At 43.4% G+C, this 23068-nt stretch overlaps 3 long non-coding RNA genes across 5 annotated transcripts in view; 1 reads left to right on the top strand and 2 right to left on the bottom strand.

Annotated features, from left to right (window-relative positions):
- The window catches only part of LOC137224412 (uncharacterized), a 286239-nt gene that overhangs the window by 127204 nt on the left and 135967 nt on the right, over positions 1-23068 (top strand). The gene's annotated exons all lie outside the window — the stretch shown is intronic.
- Positions 1-23068, bottom strand: part of LOC137224831 (uncharacterized) — a 136472-nt gene that overhangs the window by 28075 nt on the left and 85329 nt on the right. The window lies entirely within an intron of this gene.
- LOC137224832 (uncharacterized) lies at positions 14901-22368 on the bottom strand. 2 transcript variants are annotated; one of them, XR_010943524.1, is made up of 4 exons: positions 22230-22368; positions 20980-21077; positions 15466-16337; positions 14901-15188 (listed from the first exon to the last, which is right to left on the bottom strand). It is a non-coding gene; the product is annotated as an uncharacterized lncRNA (long non-coding RNA). The 2 variants fall into 2 exon arrangements; XR_010943523.1 differs by lacking the exons at positions 20980-21077; positions 22230-22368 and having other exon boundaries at positions 15466-16548.

The following is a 23068-nucleotide window of genomic DNA, read 5'->3' as shown; positions in this document are numbered from 1 at the left end:
TGGATGGAGTGTCCTATAAATATCAATTAAGTCCATCTTGTTTAATGTATCATTTAAAGCTTTTGTTTCCTTATTTATTTTCATTTTGGATGATCTGTCCATGGGTGAAAGTGGGGTGTCAAAGTCCCCTACTATGAATGTGTTACTGTCGATTTCTTCTTTTATGGCTGTTAGTATTTGCCTTATGTATTGAGGTGCTCCTATGTTGGGTGCATAAATATTTACAATTGTTATATCTTCTTCTTGGATCGATCCCTTGATCATTATGTAGTGTCCTTCTTTGTCTCTTCTAATAGACTTTATTGTAAAGTCTATTCTGTCTGATATGAGAATTACTACCCCAGCTTTCTTTTGGTTTCCATTTGCATGGAATATCTTTTTCCATCCCCTTACTTTCAGTCTGTATGTGTCTCTAGGTCTGAAGTGGGTCTCTTGTAGACAGCATATATATGGGTCTTGTTTTTGTATCAATCCAGCCAATCTGTGCCTTTTGGTGGGAGCATTTGGTCCATTTACATTTAAGGTAATTATCGATATGTATGTTCCTATTCCCATTTTCTAAATTGTTTTGAGTTCGTTATTGTAGGTCTTTTCCTTCTCTTGTGTTTCTTGCCTAGAGAAGTTCCTTTAGCATTTGTTTTAAAGCTGTTTTGTGGTGGTGAACTCTCTCAGCTTTGGCTTGTCTGTAAAGGTTTTAATTTTCCATCAAATCTGAATGAGATCCTTGCTGGGTAGAGTAATCTTGGTTGTAGGTTTTTCTCCTTCATCACTTTCAGTATGTCCTGCCACTCCCTTCTGGCTTACAGAGTTTCTGCTGAGAGATCAGCTGTTAACCATATGGTGATTCCCTTGTGTGTTATTTGTTGTTTTTCCCGTCCTGCTTTTAATATGCTTTCTTTGTATTTAATTTTTGACAGTTTGATTAATATGTGTCTTTGTGTGTTTCCCCTTGGATTTATCCTGTATGGGACTCTCTGTGCTTCCTGGACTTGATTAACTATTTCCTTTTCCATATTAGGGAAGTTTTCAACTATAATCTCTTCAAATATTTTCTCAGTCCCTTTCTTTTTCTCTTCTTCTTCTGGAACCCCTATAATTCGAATGTTGGTGCGTTTAATGTTGTCCCAGAGGTCTCTGAGACTGTCCTCAGTTCTTTTCATTCTTTTTTCTTTATTCTGCTCTGCATTAGTTATTTCCACTATTTTATCTTCCAGGTCACTTATCCGTTCTTCTGCCTCAGTTATTCTGCTACTGATCCTATCTAGAGTATTTTTCATTTCATTTATTGTGTTGTTCATCGTTTCTTTCATCTTTAGTTCTTCTAGGTCCTTGTTAACTGTTTCTTGCATTTTGTCTATTCTATTTCCAAGATTTTGGGTTATCTTTACTATCATTATTCTGAATTCTTTTTCAGGTAGACTGCCTATTTCCTCTTCATTTGTTAGGTCTGGTGCGTTTTTATCTTGCTCCTTCACCTGCTGTGTGTTTTTCTGTCTTCTCATTTTGCTTATCTTACTGTGTTTGGGGTCTCCTTTTTGCAGGCTGCAGGTTCGTATTTCCCGTTGTTTTTGGTGTCTGTCCCCAGTGGCTAATGTTGGTTCAGTGGGTTGTGTAGGCTTCCCGGTGGAGGGGACTAGTGCCTGTGTTCTGGTGGATGAGGCCGGATCTTGTCTCTCTGGTGGGCAGGTCCACGTCTGGTGGTGTGTTTTGGGGTGTTTGAGGACTTATTATGATTTTAGCAGCCTCTCTGCTAATAGGTGGGGTTGTGTTCCTGTTTTGCTAGTTGTTTGCCATAGGGTGTCCAGTGCTGTAGCTTGCTGGTCGTTGAGTTAAGCTGGGTGCTGGTGTTGAGATGGAGATCTCTGGGAGATTTTCGCCTTTTGATATTATGTGGAGCTGGGAGGTCTCTTGTTGACCAGTGTCCTGAAGTTGGCTCTCCCACCTCAGAGGCACATCACTGACTCCTGGCTGGAGCACCAAGAGCCTTTCATCCACACGGCTCAGAATAAAAGGGAGAAAAAGTAGACAAAGAATTAGTAGAAGTAGGGAGAAAGAAAGAAAGGAGGGAAGGAAGGAAGAAAGAAAGCAAAGAAAGAAAGAAAGAAAGAAAGAGAAAGAAGAAAAGAAGGAAAGAAGGAAAGAAAGGAGGGAGGGAGGGATGGTGGGAGGAAGGAAGGAGGGAAGGAAGGAAAAAAGAAAGAAGATAATGTAAAATAAAATAAAATATAATAAAGTTATTAATTTATAAAATAATTATTAAGGAAAAAAATGGACGGATAGAACCTTAGGACCGATGGTGGAAGCAAAGCTATACAGACAAAATCTCACACAGAAGCATACAGATACACACTCACAAAAAGAGAAAAAGGGGAAAAAAATCATAAATCTTGCTCTCAAAGTCCACCTCCTCAATTTGGGATGATTCATTGTCTATTCATGTATTCCACAGATGCAAGGTACATCAAGTTGATTGTGGAGTTTTAATCCGCTGCTTCTGAGGCTGCTGGGAGAGATTTCCCTTTCTCTGTTCTCAAAGCTCCCAGGGGCTCAGCGTTGGATTTGGCCCCGCCTCTGCATGTAGGTCGCTGGAGGGCATCTGTTTTTTGCTCAGACAGGACGGGGTTAAAGGAGCCTCTGATTCGGGGGCTCTGGCTCACTCAGGCCGGGGGGTGGGAGGGGCGCCGAGTGCGGGGCGGGCCTGCGGCGGCAGAGGCCGGCGTGACATTGCACCAGCCTGAGGCCCGCCATGTGTTCTCCCGGGGAAGTTGTCGCTGGATCCCGGGAACCTGGCAGTGGCGGGCTGCACAGGCTTCCTGGAAGTGGTGTGTGGATAGTGACCTGTGCTCGCACACAGGTCCCTTGGTAGCAGCAGCAGCAGCTTTAGCGTCTCCCGCCCATCTCTGTGGTCCGCGCTTTTAGCCGCGGCTTGCACCCATCTCTGGGGTCCATGCTTTTAGCCGCGGCTTGCACCCGTCTCTGGCGTTCCTTTAAGCAGTGCTCTTAATCCCCTCTTCTCGCGCACCAGAAAACAAAGAGCGAAGAAAAAGTCTCTTGCCTCTTCGGCAGCTCCAGACCTTTTCTCGAACTACCTCGCGGCTAGCTGTGGTGCAGTAACCCCTTCAGGCTGTGTTCACACTGCCAACCCCAGTCCTCTCCCTGTGCTCTGACCAAAGCCCAAGCCTCAGCTCCCAGCTCCGCCTGCCCCGGCAGGTGAGCAGACAAGCCTCTCGGGCTGGTGAGTGCCTGTCGGCACCGATCCTCTGTGCGGGAATCTCCCTGCTTTGCCCTCCACACCCCTGTTGCTGTGCTCTCCTCCGTGGCTCCAAAGTTCCCCGCTTCGCCACCCACAGTTTCCGCCTGCGAAGGGGCTTCCTAGTGTGTGGAAGCCTTTCCTCCTTCACAGCTCCCTCCCACTGGTGCAGGTCCCGTCCTTATCCTTTTGCTTCTGTTTTTTCTTTTGCCCTACCCAGGTACGTGGGGAGTTTCTTGCCTTTTGGGAGGTCTGAGGTCTTCTGCGAGCGTTCAGTAGATGTTCTGTAGGAGTTGTTCCATGTGTAGATGTATTTCTGGTGTATCTGTGGGGAGGAAGGTGATCTCCGTGTCTTACTCTTCCGCCATCTTCAGAACACCCCCTCACACACTGTATTTTATTTTTACAAGAGATAAATCAACTGACACATAGTAAATGGATGACCACAACAAAGGCAACAATGATAGCAATTACCAAACACAAAACACACTCACACTATGTCATAATATTGACATTCAGTCTAGGAATCCTCCACTGTGACAGCTCCTTTACTTTGCAGTGAAAGACATCATGTATTTTTAAATTATAGCACTCACCTGAGATCTTCAAAAATCAACAGAAACATAATTTTGTGTTCTCTTTCATTTATTCTGGTTCTAAGTGGTCATTTCTAAACAAAAGTATTTAAGTATGTTAACGTCATCTTATAACATCATATTTCAGATGACTACCGTCTCTCCAAAGATGAAATATGAGGAACTCATAATTAGGCTCTCCAAAGTATTACGCTCTGAATCTGTATTACCCTTCTGCTGATCTCCACACTGTTCATTATTCTCTGAGAATATTCTTTTTCTTGTATGGCCATCACGTGCTCTTTCATTTCATGAAGTGTTTTCCTACAATTTTATGCCTAGTTTATTTCTGAGAATATGCATTATTTCAGATTGATATTTATAGACAAAAAGACTTATCTATAATTCCCTGAGACTTTCAAGAACTCCAATGTCTTTTTTTTTAAATACCTAGATTCTGAAGCTCTCCATAAAGCATTACTAAAATTGCATTTACATAAGTATCTACATATTAATCACACATTAATGCATTTACAATTGTATTATGCTTTTTTGCTAATTTTGGAGCATAAATGTAGCTGTCTTATTTACCACCCTCTTGGAAATCAGTTTAATATTTGAACTTAGGACTTGAAAGAGAATGGACAAATAAAAACCTGAGGAATATGCAAATGCAATTTATATATTTCTCATAAAATTAGGTGATTATCTAAACTTTATCCAGAAAAAAGAAGAGCCCAGATACTCTGCAGGCATGATACTGGAGAATGTGTGGTATTCCAGCAGGAAAACATGCAGTAATCCATGTGGCAGAGTTTACCTGTGACCAGCTAGGGTTAGTGACCTATGCATTCCTTACATGCAACATATCAGGAGTGGAAAAAAGGGAATTTGTTAGTTGTGGCAACAAGTATAATGAAGATTTGTAGCAGGTCATGCGCATATATTCAACACAGGTACAATCAAAATTTTGCTCAATTCTGGTAGATCTAAGTCTGTATCTGTTACCTTGTCTTTAACAAGGAAATGTCAGAACTTACAAAAAAAAAAGTGTTTTGTTTGTTTTAATTACAGTCACGGTGAGTAAGACATAGCTCAGAACAGCTAATGTGACTTAGTGATTCTCTCATCAGGAAATACAGGTTCTACTTCCCTGTTTATTATCCACATCCCGTAGTAAGTTACGTTTCAATGAAAGATAAATCTACAGGGAGAAAAAGAAAACTTACATGTGTTGATAAGATCATTCTGACAGGTTTTACCACGTATGTCAGTGTTTCTGGCGATGGACACAAGCCAGAGCTCCCTACTTTGACATTTTCACTGATGCCACTCCCCTTGATCCTCAATTTGTAAGTGGATAAAAATGTTTTCTATGTCTTCTTCTTTAAGAAATTAAATAAAGAATGCTTTCTAGACATGATCCTCTAATGATTTTCAGTCAGTGGTCATCAAGAGAGGAAAAACACAGAATCTCATCCCCACAGAAGGGTGACATTCAGTCAGGTAAGAAAATTCTCCCCAAAATCAGAGCTTCATCTTTAGCATGCAGTCAGAGGCTTTCACAGGTTCTTCATCACTGTGCACTCAGCCCTATCATATGGGATTGGCTGTGAGAATCTCACATCATATGACTGACAAACATGTCACAGTACACTGATCTGGTACCAGATCCTGCCTCTCTTAATGATCTCCTGCAGGGATATTGCAATATTCCACAATAATTCCTGGAGCCCTCTACTCTATTCAGGTACAATTCCAAGTAGAAACAGAAGCTTTGATTCTCACTGGCACCCCTGCTCTGTCCAACCAACCTCTCTAGAAATATGATGTGCTAATCTCTCCTGATTAGAACATTTCAAGGTCTCTCCCTGTGCTAATTTACTGAAGGTAAAAGAGAAACAAGAAAGAGCAAACTATGCAGGGAGCAGTATATAAGATTCTTTTACTTAATGTATTTATCTGATATACCCAAATATTGAGAAATATAGATTCATTTCATAATGGTCAAGAGGAGGAAGAGGGCTTCCCTGGTGGCGCAGTGGTTGAAGTCCGCCTGCCGATGCAGGGGACACAGGTTCGTGCCCCGGTCCGGGAGGATCCCACGTGCCGTGGAGCAGCTGGGCCCGTGAGCCATGGCCGCTGAGCCTGCGTGTCCGGAGCCTGTGCTCCGCAACGGGAGAGGCCACAACAGTGAGAGGCCCGCAAACCGCAAAAAAAAAAAAAAAAGGAGGAAGAACCTCCATGTCATCAGTATATATAAAATGGAATCAACATTGCATAAACTCCAGCTTAAGCTTAGCTACGAGGTACTAACTCTTCTCATAAAGAAGCAATAACTCTCCATCATTTGAAGCACACTGAGGACTCAGACAGCTGGACTCTGAGGGTGTAGTCTCCTCACTCGAATTCTGTACCTGCATCACAGAGCAATGAAATAGTCCCAAAGAATTATTAAGGATGAGGTGGGGAGCCGAAATAAGAAAGATGAATCCATAGTCTGCCCTACCGTCTGTTCTGCGGGATATTACCACCATCGTGGCCCAATATGACCTTCCCACTTTTCTCTGGGCCTCCCTACTTTCCACCTCCATCCTCTCATTATATCTTACCTACACTTGGAAACGACTCTAGTTTTTCCACTTATCTTTATCAACAAGTAATCCAAAGAGCAACTGTGTATATAACTCCTTAGAAACCTCAGGTCTGACTCAGTAATACATGACCTTCGAAGTCCAAAGTTTTCCTAATTCCCTTTATTATTTTTTTTCTAATTTCCATGTACTTACACTCTCAGGACCTCCACTGTTCTCAGGTTCGTCTTCCCTGCAAAATCTGTCAACCTAGACATAGACTTAAGTACCACCCTCTAATTATCACCTAGGGAATCCAGTTTTTAAAAAAGCCTCAGCAAGCCTTATGGACTTTATTAAAGACTCTTTAAGATAACCCATGGGAGATAGCAGTACACCCACAAATATCTATTTAATACACCCTCAGAGTAATTTTTTTCCCTTTTTTATAAAGTCTCTTCTGTCCAATGAAGACTCTCAGCTCTTCTTCTTCAACATATGCAGTGTCTCACCCTTCTGATTACTCTCTTCTCTATCCCAGGGTCACTCCCTTTCCTGATATTACATTCTTTCCCAATTCTGTATGTTAGTAAAATAAAATAACATAAAATATAACATGTTAATTATTATAAAGTGCACCATTCAGTGATATTAAATACGTTCATATTATTGGGCGATGAACATCACCATTTATCTTTCTAATTCTTTTCTATGTTTTAAAACTGTAACTCTATATCTTTTAAATATAACTTTCCTTTTTGTTCCACAACCACCTGAAAAGCATCATTACCCTTCCAATTTCTATGGTTTTGACTACACTAAGTACCCCATATAATTGAAATAAGTAGTTGTACTGTTATGACTCCCTAAAAGTCACAAAAATGGCATTTTGGTAGCTAAATTTCCTCAAGATTCATCCATGTTGTAGCATATTTCTAGATCTTTTCCTTCTTAACAGTGAACAATATTGTACTATATGGGTATACCACACTTTGTTTATCCAGGCACTAGTGGATGAACACTTAAGTTGCTTTCATATTTTAGCTACTGTGATTATTACTGCTCTAAACACTGGAGTACAAATATTTCTTTAGGACCCTGATTTCAATTCCTTTGGGTATACCTCATAGTAAAATTCCTTGATCATGTAGTAATTCTATTTTTCAATATCTGAAAACTTGCCGTACTCATTTGCAAAGCAGCTGTATCATTCTACATTCCCACTGACATAGCACAATGCTTCCAACTCCCTCACATCCTCACCAATACTTGTTTTCTGCTTGTGTATGTGTCTGTGTGCTTATGTGTGTATGCATGCACACAAATATATAAACATGCATTTAGTGATACGGAGCATCTATTCAAGTGCTTAGTCATTTGTACATCTTTTTGAAGAACCCTCTATTCAAGTCTTTTATCCATTTTTTTAATCAGGGTGTTTGCTTTTTGTTGAGTTGTAGGAGTTCTCTGTATATTCTGAATAGAAATCTCTTGTCAGATAGATGGCTTTCAAATATTTTCTCCCATCTTGTGGGTTGCCATTTTATTCTGTTTACATTTCTTTGATACACATTTTTTTAAAATTATGTATTGCAAATTGTTTATTTTTTGTTAGCTGTACATTTTTTGTTCCTTCATTTAATAATGAGGAAAACACTGCCAAATCCAATGTTATGAAGCTCTTGTCCTGTGTCTTCTTCTAAGACTTTTTATTTTACTAAGTCTTATATTTAGTTTCTTGATACGTTTTCATTAATGTTTGCATATGGTGTTAGGTAAGGGTCCATCTTCCTGCTTTTGCATGTTGACAACAAGACTTCTCAGCACCATTTGTTGAAAATACTATCCTTTCCACTTTGAAAAGTCTTGGAAACTTGTCAAAAATCAGTTGGCCATATATAAGGGTTTATTTCTGGGTGTTCTATTCTATTCTATTGGTCTTGAGTAAGGGAGAAAATAGTATAACCTATCCAGGTTGATGAAGAACATAAAGAAAGACCAGGACTGAGAATTAGGAGGGCAATATAAAACAGCAGGGAGTAAAAGACAGTGTGAGGGAAGATCTTGTATTTGCAAGCTCATGGAAATATGATCATGTTAAACCACTAAATGCTTGACTTTGAACAATACGATAAATGTGCTAGCAAGAAACATAACACTTACCCATCTCTGGGAAATATAGTATGGGCATAAAGATAAACTACACACAAATATATTAAAAAGGGAAGGGTTTTCATGGTGTGAGAATATTGTGGGATTTGAAATACAATTTACTTCTGTTCTACCATTGTCTCTAAAATTTATCAAATTGTATATACAAGCAATCCCAATTCTGGTAATGTGCTTGACAGGTTTATATATGAACTTCAGCAGACCACTAAATGTACATTCATAGTAGGACTGTTCTCTAATCCAAAAAACAAAACACAAAAACTGGGAAGACTAGAGTTCACTTTGTCAACACACATACAGATGCAGTGATGGTTAACGGTCCAAAAACAGAAGGTGAGCATGGGTGAAAGAGGTTAATCCCCAGGCTGGGGTCGGGTGCAGAGTTTCAGAGTAATACAGGTAGAAAAGCCTTTGTCCTACACTTGATATTTTTTGGCTTTGTTTTTTGCGGTACGCGGGCCTCTCACTGTTGTGGCCTCTCCCGTTGCGGAGCACAGGCTCCGGGCGAGAAGGCTCAGCGGCCATGGCTCATGGGCCCAGTGGCTCCGCGGCATGTGGGATCTTCCTGGACCGGGGCACGAACCTGTGTCCCCTGCATTGGCAGGCGGAGTCTCAACCACTGCGCCACCAGAGAAGCCCCTACCCTTGATTTTTGAGGTATGGAAATTCACATGTCACTACCTTCATTTCAAAATGAATGCACTATTTAATTTTTTAAAACAAGAGAAGTAAACATGAGTGATAATAAATTTCAAACTGTCGCTAATCAAATAAGATACTAAGAAAAATTAAATAATATGATTTAAGAATGAAGTGGAGAGATTGTCCAAGATGGTAGCATTCAAAGACCCAGAGCTTGATGCCTCTCATGGGCACACCAATGTCACAATTGTTTACAGAACAGCAATTGATGAAAAAGGCCGGGACCTACCATAAAAGGTGTTTTAGAGCTAAAGATATAAGGAAGGCACCTCAGCAAGACAGGAAGGAAGGGCAAAATCTCAGTAGAGTCAAGACCCATACCACCAGGTGGGTGGCCCACAAATGGAAGAATAATTACGATTTCTGAGGTGCTCCCAGGTAGCAAGGGGTATGAACCCAACATCAGGCTCCCAAGCCCAGGGATCCTGTGCTGGAAAGAAGAGTTCCTAGAAAGTTGGGCTTTGAAGACCAGTAGTGCTTACTTTCCAGAGAGCCAGAGGGTTGTGGGAAATAGAAATTCCACACTTAAAAGATGCTAACAGGGCTTCCCTGGTGTCGCAGTGGTTGAGAGTCCACCTGCGGATGCAGGGGACACGAGTTTGTGCCCAGGTCCGGGAGGATCCCACATGCCGCGGGGTGGCTGGGCCCATGAGCCATGGACGCTGAGCCTGCGAGTCCGGAGCCTGTGCTCAGCAACAGGAGAGGCCACAACGGTGCGAGGCCCCCGTACGGCAAAAAAAAAAAAAAATGATGCTCACAAAATCCCACATTACCCGAGAATCAGAACAGAAGCAGTCATTTGAAAGGATCCTGGGTCACACCTACCTCCTGATCTTGGAGAGTCTCCCAGAGAGGCAAGAGGCAACTACAGCACAGCCTCAGGGACACAGACACTTGCAGCAGCCATTTGGGGGCGCTCCTTCTACCTCGTGGTCACTGGTACCAGCAAGCATAATTTCAGAATCCTCCCTCTATCTTTTTAGCCTCAGGACCTAGCCCAACCCATTTCCACCAGACTATAGACACAAGTACTAGGATGCTGCAGGCCAAGCAACTAACTGAGAAGGGGCAGAGCCCCACCCACCAGCAAACAGGCTGCCTTCAGACTCTCTCAATGCACAGCTGTCCCTGGACATGGGACCAGCCACCAAAAGCCTCAGGACTAGCCTCCACACCTCAGTGGACAGGCACCAGCCCCAGAGTCCCTGGCCCCACTGACAAGTGAACCTGCTCTGGCCTTGGAATCAGCCTCACCGTCAGCAGGTGATTACTGCACAGGGACTGGATGGAGCTTCGACCTACCCAACAGCAAACCTGCTCTAGCAGTGGGTCAGCCTCATACACCAACAGGCACACACCAGCTCCAGGAATACCACCGTCCAGCAGCCTGTGTGACCAGAACACTCGCTTGCAGGCCAGAAGCAGCCATGGACACAGGTGCGTCCTGACCCTGCCCATCAGAATGCCAACACAAGATTAGGGATACCCCAGACCCTGCAGATAGCTGTGTCAGGGACAGCGATCCAACACCAACTCTGCAACTCCTGGGTCCTGCAGCCAGAACTCAGGACCTGTGTCTTCCTCCCAGTAGCCAGCATAGCTGAAGGACCAGTGACTGGGCACTAGCCCTGATATCACCCGGACTGCAATACAACCCATAGTGAACCAGCACTAGATTTGGTGTCCCCAGAGTTGTGCAGCCACTTGCCTTATGATTTAGCCTCACCAAGCATCACAGACAGCCTCCATACAAGAAGAATCTGGCAAACAAGCACTCTGGGGGCAGCCAAGCCTACCAGACCACCCACAGTAGTCAGCCCACCACAATAGAAGAGCCCAAGCAGCCCACATAGGGGGTACAACTAGAACATATAGTTCTAGTGACCAGGGGACAGTGGGCTGCTGGGACACATAGGACCTCTCCTACAAAAGGCCACTTCTCCGAGGTCAGGAAATGTAACGAGCCTACTACATACATAGCAATAAAAACAGCAAGTTAAGAAAAATGAGGTGACACAAAAACACAATCCAAATGAAGGAACAAGATAAGAACTCAGAAGATCTAAGTGAAGTGGAGTTAGCCAATATCCTCAACAAAGAGTTCAAGGCAATGACTATAAAGATGATCAAAGAACTCAGGAGAAGAACGGACGACCAGAGCAAGAAGTTAGAATTTTTTAAAGAACAGTGAGACCGTTAAAGAACAACAAAACAGAGATGAGGAATACAATAACTGAAATGAAAAATACACTAAAATGAAACTACTGTAGACTAAATGGTACAAGGAATGAATCAGAAAACTGAAGGACAGAGTACTGGCAATCACTGAAGATGAACGGTAAAACAATAGATTAAAATGAAATGAGGAAAGTTGAACAGACTTGTGAAACAACATCAAGTGTACTAATATTTGCATTATACTGGTCCTAGAAGCAAAAAAGGAAAGAGAAAGCAGTGTAGAACATACGTGAAGACATAAGAGCTGAAAACTTCCATAACCTGGGAAAGAAAACAGACATCCATGTCCAGTAAACACAGTAAGGCCAAAACAGGATCAACCCAAAGAGGACCACACCAAGACTCACTGTAATTAAAATGCAAAAAAATAAAGATAAAAAGACACTATTATAAGGAGCAAAGGAAAAGCAACAAGGTACAAACATGGGAACTTGCATAAAGTTATCAGCTGACTTTTCAGGATAACCTCTGCATGCCAGAAAGGAGTGGCATGGTATATTTAACGTCGTGAAAGGGAAAAGCCTATAAACAAAAATACTCTACCCAGCAAGGCTCCCCTTCAGATTTGATGGTGAGATCTAAAGTTTTACAGAGAAGCAAAACTAAAAGAGCTCAGCAATGCCAAACCAGCTTTATGAGAAAACTTAAAGGGGCTTTTCTCAGTGAAAAAGAAAAGGCCACGACTGAAACATAAAAATTAAGAAAGGAAACTTACTAAAGGAAAAACCTCATTGGATAAGGCAAATATTCAACAAAGGCAGTAAATCAACCATGTACACAGCTAATGGGAAGGATGAAAGAAAACAGTAATAAAATCATCTATATTCACAATAAGAAGTTCAGGGACACACAAAACAAGTAGATGTAAAATATAAGGTCAAATTCAGTAACTGTGGGGGAGCAGAGTAACAATGTAGGGTTGTTAGTGTCCATGTGAAATTAAGAGCTCAGCAACTTAAATAACCACACACACACACACACACACACACACACACACACACAGAGAAAACTGAAAGAAATCCAAACATAATATTAAAGATAGTCCTCACATCACAGATGAAGGGAATAAAAGGGGAAGAAAGGAACACTGAAGAAATTAAAGAGGGATTCTAAAAATACCCAAGACAAATGAAAATGAACACACAATGATCCAATATCTATGCGACACAGCCAACGCATTCACAGGGGGAAGTTATAGTGATACAAGCTTATTCTTAGGAAACAAGAAAAATATCAAATAAACAACCTAACATTACACCTGAAGGAATTAGAAAAAGAAGAAAAAACAAAACTCAAAGCTGTCAGAAAGAAAAAAATTAAGAAGACAATACCATATGCAATCACACCAAAAAGAATAAGATACTTAGGAACAAACACACCTAAGCAGGTAAAAGACATGTACTCAGAAATCTATCAGCCATTGGTGAAAGAAGTTGAAGGCAACAGAAAAAGATGGGAAAATATAGAAGGTGCATGGATTGGAAGAATTAATACTGTTAAAATAACCATACTACCAAAGACAATCTACAGATTTAATTCAATCCCTTTCAGAATACCAAAGCATTTTCACAGAACTTGAAAAAGTAATTTTAAAATTTGTATAGAAACACAAAGACCCCAAATAGCCAAACAATCTTAAGAAAGAACAGAGCTGGAGGCATCACACACCTTGACTTCAGATTATACTGCAAAGTGACAGTAATCAAAGAGAATCGGACCGGAGCAAAAACAGACACAAAGATCACTGGAATAGAATAGAGATCACAGAAAGAAGCCTACACACTTATATTTAATTGATTTATGACAAAGCAGGCAATATGGAGAAAAAACTGTCTCTTCAATAAGTGGTACTGGGAAAACTGGTCAGCTACATGGAAAAGAATAAAATTAGAGTATTTTAGCACACCATATATAAAATAAACGCAAAACTCAATAAAGACTTAAATATAGGACCATAAAACCCCTAGAGGAAAATACAGAACATTCTTCAACATAAATGACAGCAACAGTTTTGGGTTCAGTCTACTAAGGCAAATGAAACAAAAGCAAAAATAAACAAATGGGACTTCACTAAACTTAAAAGATTTTGCACAGCAAAGAAACAAAAGACAAAATGAAAAGACAACCTGCTGAAGGAGAGACAATATTTGCACATGATAAGAGGTTAACACCAAAAAGATGACCAAGCAAGGGTTCATATCTAAACTACAGAAACAGCACATACAACTCAATATCAGAACAACATCCAAAATCTTTTTTTAAAAAATGAGAAGACTTAAATAGACATTTTTCCAAGGAAAAAATACAGATAGACAGCCAGAACTCACAAAGATGCTAAACATAGCTAATCGGCAATAAAATGCAAATCAAAACAATGAGATATATCACCTCAGTCTTATCAGAATGACTGTCATTAAAAAGGTCACAAATAACAAAGGTTAGTGAGGATGTGGAGAAAGGGAAATTCTTGTACACTCTTGATGTGAATGTGAAGTAGTGCAGCTACTGTGGAAAGCAGAATGGAGGTTCCACAAAAAACTAAAAATAGGACTACCATAATATCCAGCAATTTCACTCTTGGGTACATCAGAAGAAAACAAAAACACTATTTCAAAAAAATAACTGCACACCAATGTTCATAACAGTGTTATTTGCCATAGCCAAGATATAGAGTCAAACTAAGTGTTCATCAATAGGTTAGGGGATAAAAAAGATTTTTTATGATGACTTCAGCAAGAGATGAAATTTTGCCGTTTGCAAGAACATGGATGGACTTGGAGGGTATTATGCTTAGTAAAATAAGCCTCAGAGAAAACAAGCCTGGTAGGTTATCACTTACACGTGGCATCTAAAAAAACGAACACAACAACAACAAAAACAAAACAGACTCACAGATTAAAGAACAGACTAGTGGTTACCAGCAGGGAGAGACAGGGTGGAGGAGCAAAATAGTGGTAGGAGATTCTGAGGAAGAATCCACTATGTATAAAATCCATAATCTACAGTGACGTACTGCATAGCATGGGGAATAGAGCCACTCTTTTATAGTAAGTATAAATGGAGAACAACCTAAACATTTATGAAGCACTATGTTGTACCTCTGAAACTAATATAATAATGTAAATTAACTATAGATCAATAAAACATAAAGTAAGAAACAATAAAGAGATTATTACAGAGAAATCAATTAAATAAACACAAGTTTTGGAAATCAAGGAATTAAAAAACAACATGTAAGACACAACACTGGCATTTAAAGTGTACGATCTATTCATTTAAAAGAAATCATTTAAGTGGTGAAAAAGGGTACCCATTCTCACAATTTTGTATATCTAGCATAAACTATTAGCTACAAAAATATGTTACAAATATTCACTCAAAAAGAGAAAATTTGGATTAACCCATTTTAGTATACAAATTTAATATCAAAGTCTCTATATAACATTGATTTGAATAAGTTGTTTTCCACTTCTAGTTTCTTTGTGATGTAAAATCTTTTAAAGCATAAAAATCAGCCTTTCTACATTATTCCATTAGACATACATAGAAGTTAAAAGAAATGAGAAGACAGAACAATCAACCAGGAAGGTGAATTTACTGAGAAACAGTCGTTCATTCTCCCTCCTCCTTTTCTTTTCCTCCTTTTCCAGGTCTCTTTCGATTCCAATCAAGAGAAGTCTTGAGAATTCTGAGAATATTTCTTTCAGGGCTTCAAATCACCATACCTACATCCTCTGCCACAACTACACACACAGGAACAAAAATAAACCTCTGCTATCTACTCATGTAGGAGGGATTCATGCAAAATAAACTCCTACATGGAGACCAACAGGTGAGTTTTCTACCTGTTCTTTATAATGTCCTTCCATTATAGTAAATCCTACACATTATGAGGCAGAAGGGGTTATGTGAGCTCTTCCTTAAAGTAAAAAAAACTTGCATTCATTTCAAGTACCTGGTGATCATAGGGTACAGCCACGGAAGTTGCCATCCCCCTCGGGGAAGGGCGGTGAATGGGCTCCGGCAGCCATGCACCTCCTGATGTACAGATTCTGGAGAAACAAAGGGCAGTCACACCGCAGTCAGCCTGTCAGGCTGTTGGGCCACTGGGCAACCCCACCAGCCTGGAAGTGCCCCATCAGTTGCTGAAAGCAAAACTCTGTCCCTCCTGTGAAGCCAGGTAATTTGGGCCAGAGAGTCAGAGGAGACCGGTAATCAACTCCTCTTCTCTGCTCACCTCCTTGGGGTTACAACAACCCCATCTCCAAACCCAACTCTGATCCTGGAGTGCCAAAGTGGGAGTGCAGGTGGGCTGTGCCGGTGCTTCAGCGCCCTCTGGAGGTTGTCTTCTCTAATGGCAGCTCTCAGCCCTTCCTCCTCCTCCTTCCCTAGTCCTGGGGGCTGCCTTGCCCTCTGCAGCTGCTGGCCTGCTTTCATTCTTCTTTTTTCTCCAATTACAATGAAGTGTCCTACAGAGGTTTGGAATTTCTTGAAGGAAGATCTTTTAGTCAATACACCTTAACCGTGAGAAGTTGGTTTCAAGAATGAACCTGAAATACTGTATTTTTCTCCTGATGATTCCAAGGAGAGACAGCTCAAGTTTTCTAAATCATAAGAAAAACCAAGGTAAATATGATATTCTGAGCCAGAGATGAAAAAGCAGTTTTTAGCACCCCCTCCTCATGTCATATGACCGGGATTTAAATCAATCAACTGCCACTGGTTTTTAAATCACATGACCCAACTTTAAATCAATCAGCTGCTTACCTCTAACTCACGTGACTTGGCTTTGAATAGTAAGAAACGCAGAGGTATAAAAATGATGTTCTGAAAAATAAATGGAAAAACAACATTTTAGAAAGTTTTTTCTTTTCAAATGGACCATTCATTGCATACAGAGTAAAGGATTCTCTTCTGGATTTCTTGAACTGTAAACACATACAATGTCTCCGTTGGCTTGATTGACTTAGTTTTTTGGGGTTTTTGTTGTTGTTGTTAACATCTTTATTGGAGTATAATTGCTTTACCATGTTGTGTTAGCTTCTGCTGTATAACAAAGTGAATCAGCTATTCGTATACATACATCCCCATATCCCCGCCCTCTTGCATCTCCCTCTCATCCTCTCTATCCCACCTCTAGGTGGTCAAAAAGCACTGAGCTTATCTCCCTGTGCTATATGCAGCTGCTTCCCACTAGCTATCTATTTCACCTTTGGTAGTGTATACATGTCTATGCCACTCTCTCACTTCATACCAGCTTACCCTTCCCCCTCTCTGTGTCCTCAAGTCCGTTCTCTACATCTGCTTCTTTATTCCTCAGCAGCGGCTCCTGCGAGGGGTGGATACCTCCTTTTATGCTCAGGGGAAATCCCCTAGTTTGTATTTCTTTTTTTTGGGGGGGGGGCAGTATGCGACCCTCTCTCACTGTTGTTGCCTCTCCCATTGCGGAGCACAGGCTCCGGACACGCAGGCTCAGTGGCCATGGCTCACGGGCCCAGCCGCTCCGTGGCATGTGGGATCTTCCCGGACTGGGGCACAAACCCGCATCCCCTCCATCGGCAGGCGGATTCCCAACCACTGCGCCACCAAGGAAGCCCCCTAGTTTGAATATGATTTGAGTTTGATCCTGTGAAACCATCAGAACTTCCGACCATAGATAAATGAGGAGATTCTGGCCTTTATTAGTACGCACGGTGAACACGGTTGTCCTGGCTGTACTTTCCAACCCTCCTATTTTACCCACCTATTTTCATCCACCTTCTTCCCTGTGAGTACATTTGAGCAACCCGGAGCTCAGACTCCTGACCTATTACAGTGCCTCTGTCAGTCTTTCTTTAAAAATGGACATGTAGGGCTTCCCTGGTGGCGCAGTGGTTGAGAGTCCACGTGCCAATGCGGGGGACACGGGTTCGTGCCCCGGTCCGGGATGATGCCACATGCCGTGAGAGGCCTGCATACTGCCCCCCCCCCCAAAAAAAAGGACAGGTAGTAAACTGAATTTAACCTAGAAGCAGCAGCTCAGTAAGGGAAATAAAATCATCAGAAGTTATCTAATCATAGCCACAGCCATCCAGGTCTGTGTCTTATCTGCTGGGGCATAAGAATGGGACCTTCCTAAATTTGAAGGGCATGCAATCAAATAAGTAAAGGTGTCGCTCAACTCTGGCTCTTGGAGGGACTGCTAGGCAGTCTACCCAGTGTATACTAACTGCAAAACACTGTCATGGTTTTGAAACACCTATGTTCCAGAAAAGCTTTTCGGGGTGCATGAGGAAGGTTTCTTTTTGACATCAAGCAGAAAATAAATCACCAAGCTCTTTGAGCACAGGGGTGCTTAAGAGGGAAGTAGAAGGAAGGAATGGGCAGAAAAGACGATCTCCTCTGAAGTGAAGGTCGTTTTTCCAAAAGAGTAGAATTTAGTCTCAGTTTAAGGAGAACACTTTTAAATAGCTGGGACAGCTCCAAACTGCAGTTTAGGGAACGAGTGCTTCAAAAGAACAGTGCTTTAAAAGTCCTGGCAAGGCAGCAAGAGGATGAAGAGTTGGTTTTGCGTAGTTGTGAACACAGGAGTAAAGAAGCAGAGGCATCTCTGACTAAAAGGCCCTGAGATCTTATGGCATCAATGGGTCAGTTGCAGGGGGCAGGGGGTGTGGGGCTGATATTTCTCTCTCAACAACTCCCAGGGCAGCCATCCCTCCCTACCCCACTCCCCTACTCCCCTACTCCCTTCACCTTTCCTCCCTCCACTGTTGGGTCCCCAGGGACAGCACTTGTTAAGCGGGAGCCCTCAGGCACCATCTCTGCAGTCTGGATTTTTCCTGGAGCCTGGAAAGTTCTGGGACAGGAAGCTAGGTCTGCAAGGCCACTGGGGTGCAGTCTGGAGGCCTGGAGGGGAACTGGAGCCCTGAAATCCACCCACGTCCTTGAAGCCGACGGAGGAACACATCCTCCTAACAGTACTTCTCAGGGGTCAGCGTGCTCCCCACCCGACAGTGATCCATACTCACTTGAGGAAGAAAGGACTGCCTCTAACTGGCCCCCTCGATTCCGCCTTAAGTGTCCTCGCACATGTGTGAGAGTGCAGGCCCCGGATCTCTTTAGTCAGCTGAGGCCAGTGCTGCCGGGGTCCCTCCAGTCCCATCCCCCAGCCCCTCCCTCTGGGACTGTATCTAATAGAAGAAAGAGCACAGAGAAATTGGATGAATCAAGGAACCCGGGAGCCTGGGTATGAGTTTGAAGACCGAGAACCTAAGGCGCAATTACATATTATTGGAAACTCTTGTCGGGTGTGTGTGGGGAGGTTAGGAGGCTGAGAGGCTGAGTTGACCTGGTGAGTCCAGCCCCAGGACACCACACAGCCCCACCCCCCTTCCCTGCCATCAGACAAGGGGTGCCGCAACTCCAGCCGGGACTCTGCACTTCCCCCTCCCTGATTCTCCTCCAGAAGAGCAGGTGGCCCCCCACTGAGGGCAGCGGCAAGACAACGCTCCAAGTCCCCCTGCACTAAGGCGCTACTGGAAGCTCTTCTTGAACAGCAGTGCTGGGTTAGAGCGAACCCGTGCATCCCCAAAGTTGGTCTCGTCCTGCAGCTGAGGGACGCAGGCTTTAAGTCAGCTGCTTTGGCTTTAAATCAATCAGCCTCCCCTTTAAGTCAGGTGACCCGACTTTAAATCACTGTGTGGCCCTCAAGCCTGCAACTTCAAAAGTTGGGAACTTTACTTTGATCCCAGCACCTAACAGCTGAATGCACACTGTAGTCACCACCAAGCCTGGCTTAGAGGCAGGATATAAGGTAAGGGGATGGGTGTGCACTCATGGTGATGAGAGTGTACTTCATGTACCAGAACGGTCTAGGTACTCTGGGGTACAGCAAGCAGTGCACGATACAGCAGCTCCCTGGTAAAGCTGGTGATGCACAGGGAGAGCAGGCACACCCATGCATGCAGAGGGTCCAGGACGGGAGCTGGAGCACAGCCAGCCGGGAGGGTGTGAAAGCGGAGGATCTGAGCCTTCTTGAGAAAGGCAGACACAGAGGACGGAAGAGAAACAAAGACCAGATGAAATATGGATTTGCAGAACACACCCTGCTCTTGAAATTGGCGTGGGGGGCACCCCAGATTTGAGTCTTCTTACTCCCCAGTACCTAGTGCTTTGGCATTTGCCCAATTACTTACAAAACCTACTGATAAGATCTAGCCCATAGAATACTGCATTTGTAGTGGTATCGCGTGTTAATGTTTCTATAGTGAAATAATCTTTTCTACAAGAAACATGTACACTATCAGAAATAAATTAAAACCCCTCTTTATAAAGTACTATATCGGACTTCCCTGGGGGCGCAGTGGTTAAGAATCTGCCTGCCAACGCAGGGGACATGGGTTCGAGCACAGGTCAGGGAAGTTCCCACATGCCGCGGAGCAGCTATGCCCATGTGCCACAACTACTGAGCCTGCAGGCCACAACTACTGAAGCCTGCGCACCTAGAGCCCGTGCTCCACAACAAGCACAGCAAGAGAAGCCACCGCAATGAGAAGCCCGCGCACTGCAACAAAGAGTAGCCCCCGCTCGCCACAACGAGAGAAAGCCTGCGCATAGCAATGAAGACCCAACACAGCCAAAAATTAATTAATTAATTATTTTTAAAAAGTACTATATCCTTCTGTACAACTTACCTGGGAAGAACAGAGAGATGGCATGGTAGAGTGAGAAAGACCAATATTTAGTCCACATCTCTCATGCAGGTGCTCTGCTGGCTCAGATACATTTATCCCCACTTTACAAAGGAGGAAATAACCTCAGAGAGGTTTAGTAATTTTCCCAAAGCCAAACAGCTATTGAGTGGCAGAACCAGGATCTGAACCAAGTCTGTTACCTTCAAAGCCTAAGTCCTCATCAAAACAAAACTCAATTAATATTTACATTTATCGAATTACATTGAAAACTGGGGAGTTCTTGGCACAATCCTGAATAAGAGTGAGAAAGGAAGGAATAGCATTGTTCCTACAGTCAACCAAAATTTTTGGAGCAGCTGCTAGATGCCTGGCCCTTTTTGGGGTTCAGCAGTGACCACGACAGGAAGAGTCCTACTTTCATGAACCATGTAGTGGGGAGGAGAGACGGGTGCAACTTGGGTGAGGGATTTCACCGTGCTGGGCCTCTGTTTTCTCATCTGGAAAATGGGACGGGTGTTCCTCATTTTCTGGGATTGTCCAGCCCTCACATTCTCTGATTCCTTAAGAAGCATTTGTTTTCCTGTTTCTTTAAAATTCATTCAGGCCGTGAACCGTGATGAATGATGTTAGCTGCTCCCCAAATCACTCTATTCCCACCCTTTTCCTGTGATCAGGTCTTTCCCGAAACATGACTCACATCAGTCAAGTCTCAGAACCTAAGGGGCACCCAGCAGAAAATCTCCAACCCTTGCTTCTCAGGAGCTCTGCGTTCTACCTGCCAGGTAAATTTAACTCACCTGGCACAAGGTGGCCATCCCTGGTTTCACATCAACGTGATCTCAGGCACAAACTTCCTTGTTTTTCCATTTTGTCTTTAAGTTACTTGTTGAAACAACTGTACAAATATGACAAAGATATAAAATCAGGCATCTTCTGCCCCCAGTGCCTACTAATAAATGATTTTCTGCCACTTTAATGATAAAGATAGAACATGTCAACATTCTGCTGCCCTTATTATTTGTCATTTTTGTTGATATTTCCATTGAATACATCTTTCAATATTTTAACAATGGAACATTTATGTAGGCTGTTCCAGACCCAGCCTTTAGTGGTAAAGGTTTTCTGGTTACATTTCTATTATGTTTCCTTTAAAAATCATTATCCTATTTAAATGGATTAAGTCAATTCTATAGGCATTTATCTTATGATATTGATGAAATGAATACCTAGAGGGCAGTAGTACAAGTTGATGGGACTTGAGAACCTCTATTAGCACAGTTAAGTATAAATATTATCTATTTGTAAACCAAAGTACATGCTGAGTGAGATTCTCCGACTCTTTTTCACTGTCTGCCCTTCAAGCCTGTGAGAAATGGAATATTTCTTGCCATCTCAGTAAACAAAGGATGTCACAGTCATCAGCACTTGCAGCCCTCCAGTATGAGCCGCCGGCCCTGAGTAATTCAGGATATGCAAATACAGAATGCAGGCCCCAGAGAGCTGAGGTGCAGATGAAAGGGAGGATTTCAGTGAGCCCAGACTCTGGCATCTTCGTATACAAAGAAAAGCTCTACATTCCTCACGTTGGGAGAGCAGGTTTTCCTTAGTTAACAATCACCTTCTGATGTTCCCCATTACCTGCGCCAGGCCCCTGCCCTGTCCCCTCCTCCCCGGTACTTTAGCTCAGGGAGGAAGGAGCGCAGAGGGACTCGGCTGAATAAGGGGCCTGCGAGCCTCTGGGGGAGTTTTCAGCCACTTTCCCCGCAGTCGGGAGGAGGGGCGCTGACGCTGCAGCCGGACCCTGCGCCTCCCTTGCCCCGTTTCCCCTCCGGACGCTCAGGCCGACCCCCTCCCCACAGCCCCCAGGCCCCGCGAGCCAGGCGGAGGGCAGGGGGGAGAGGAGGGACCGAAGTTCCCCGGGTCCAGACGCCGGGGGCCGCTCTTTCTACACAGCAGCGGCGGGTGGCAGCGAACCCCTGCCCCTCAGAAGCTGGTCTTGCGCTGCCGCCCGGGCATCGGACCAGGCGGAGGGTCGGCGCCCACTTACCCGGCCCGCCGTCCGCACGACTGTCGCTGCTTCGGCCGCCGGGGCCCCTCCAGAGCCGGCAGCCTCAGTGAGGCCGCCCCCCCCTCGGCCTTCGGGTCAGTTCCGTGACGGTGGATGGAAAAGACCCCGAGCTGCGGGAGTTCCAGCTCTGTGGAAACGCGGGCTCCGTTCTGGGCACAGGGGGTGGGACCGCTCTCCCCCGAGGTCTTCCGGTAGGAGGGGGGCGCCGGTGCAGGGAGCTGCCAGGAGCGCAGGGCCCCGTCGGGGGTCCTGGAGGGGCGGGCCGGCCTGGGCCACCCCCCCCCCCCCACTGTGACCGCAGCCCAGGCCTTTTTCCTGGAACCCTACACAAAAAAGTTAGAAAGATACACGGTCTATAGTAAATATTCACAAATGATTGTTGCTGCTGTGCTGACTATCCTATTAAAGGTGTAAAATTCATAAAACACTTTAAGTTCAAAATTAAATATGAATTTTTACGTCTCTAATTATGTCTCTGCTATTCACAATTGTCGTTAATGAATCAGAGACTGTGGCATCACTAGTTAAAAATAAGCTTGTTAAAAAAATAGAACTCAGGCCCACCGGACCTACTGAATCACAGTCTGCACTTTTACAATCTCCCCAGTGTACTTGTGTACCCATGAATAGTTGAAAGGTACATTTCTACCTCGACATGTCTTTTCTGTCTGAGAAATACACACATTTTATCCAGTTTGATATAAATAAAACATTCAAAAATGCATATGCCCGTGTTGAAACCATCATTTTATCATTTCTTTTCCAGATAAGTATAGTCTCTATACTGGTTTTGTGAATCACATGCCATACTCTTTTCT

Source organism: Pseudorca crassidens, chromosome 5 (genome assembly GCF_039906515.1).
Source record: "Pseudorca crassidens isolate mPseCra1 chromosome 5, mPseCra1.hap1, whole genome shotgun sequence".
NCBI lineage: Eukaryota > Metazoa > Chordata > Mammalia > Artiodactyla > Delphinidae > Pseudorca > Pseudorca crassidens.
The sequence above is the reverse complement of the archived record's forward strand: the minus strand, read 5'-3'. Positions and strand labels throughout refer to the sequence as shown.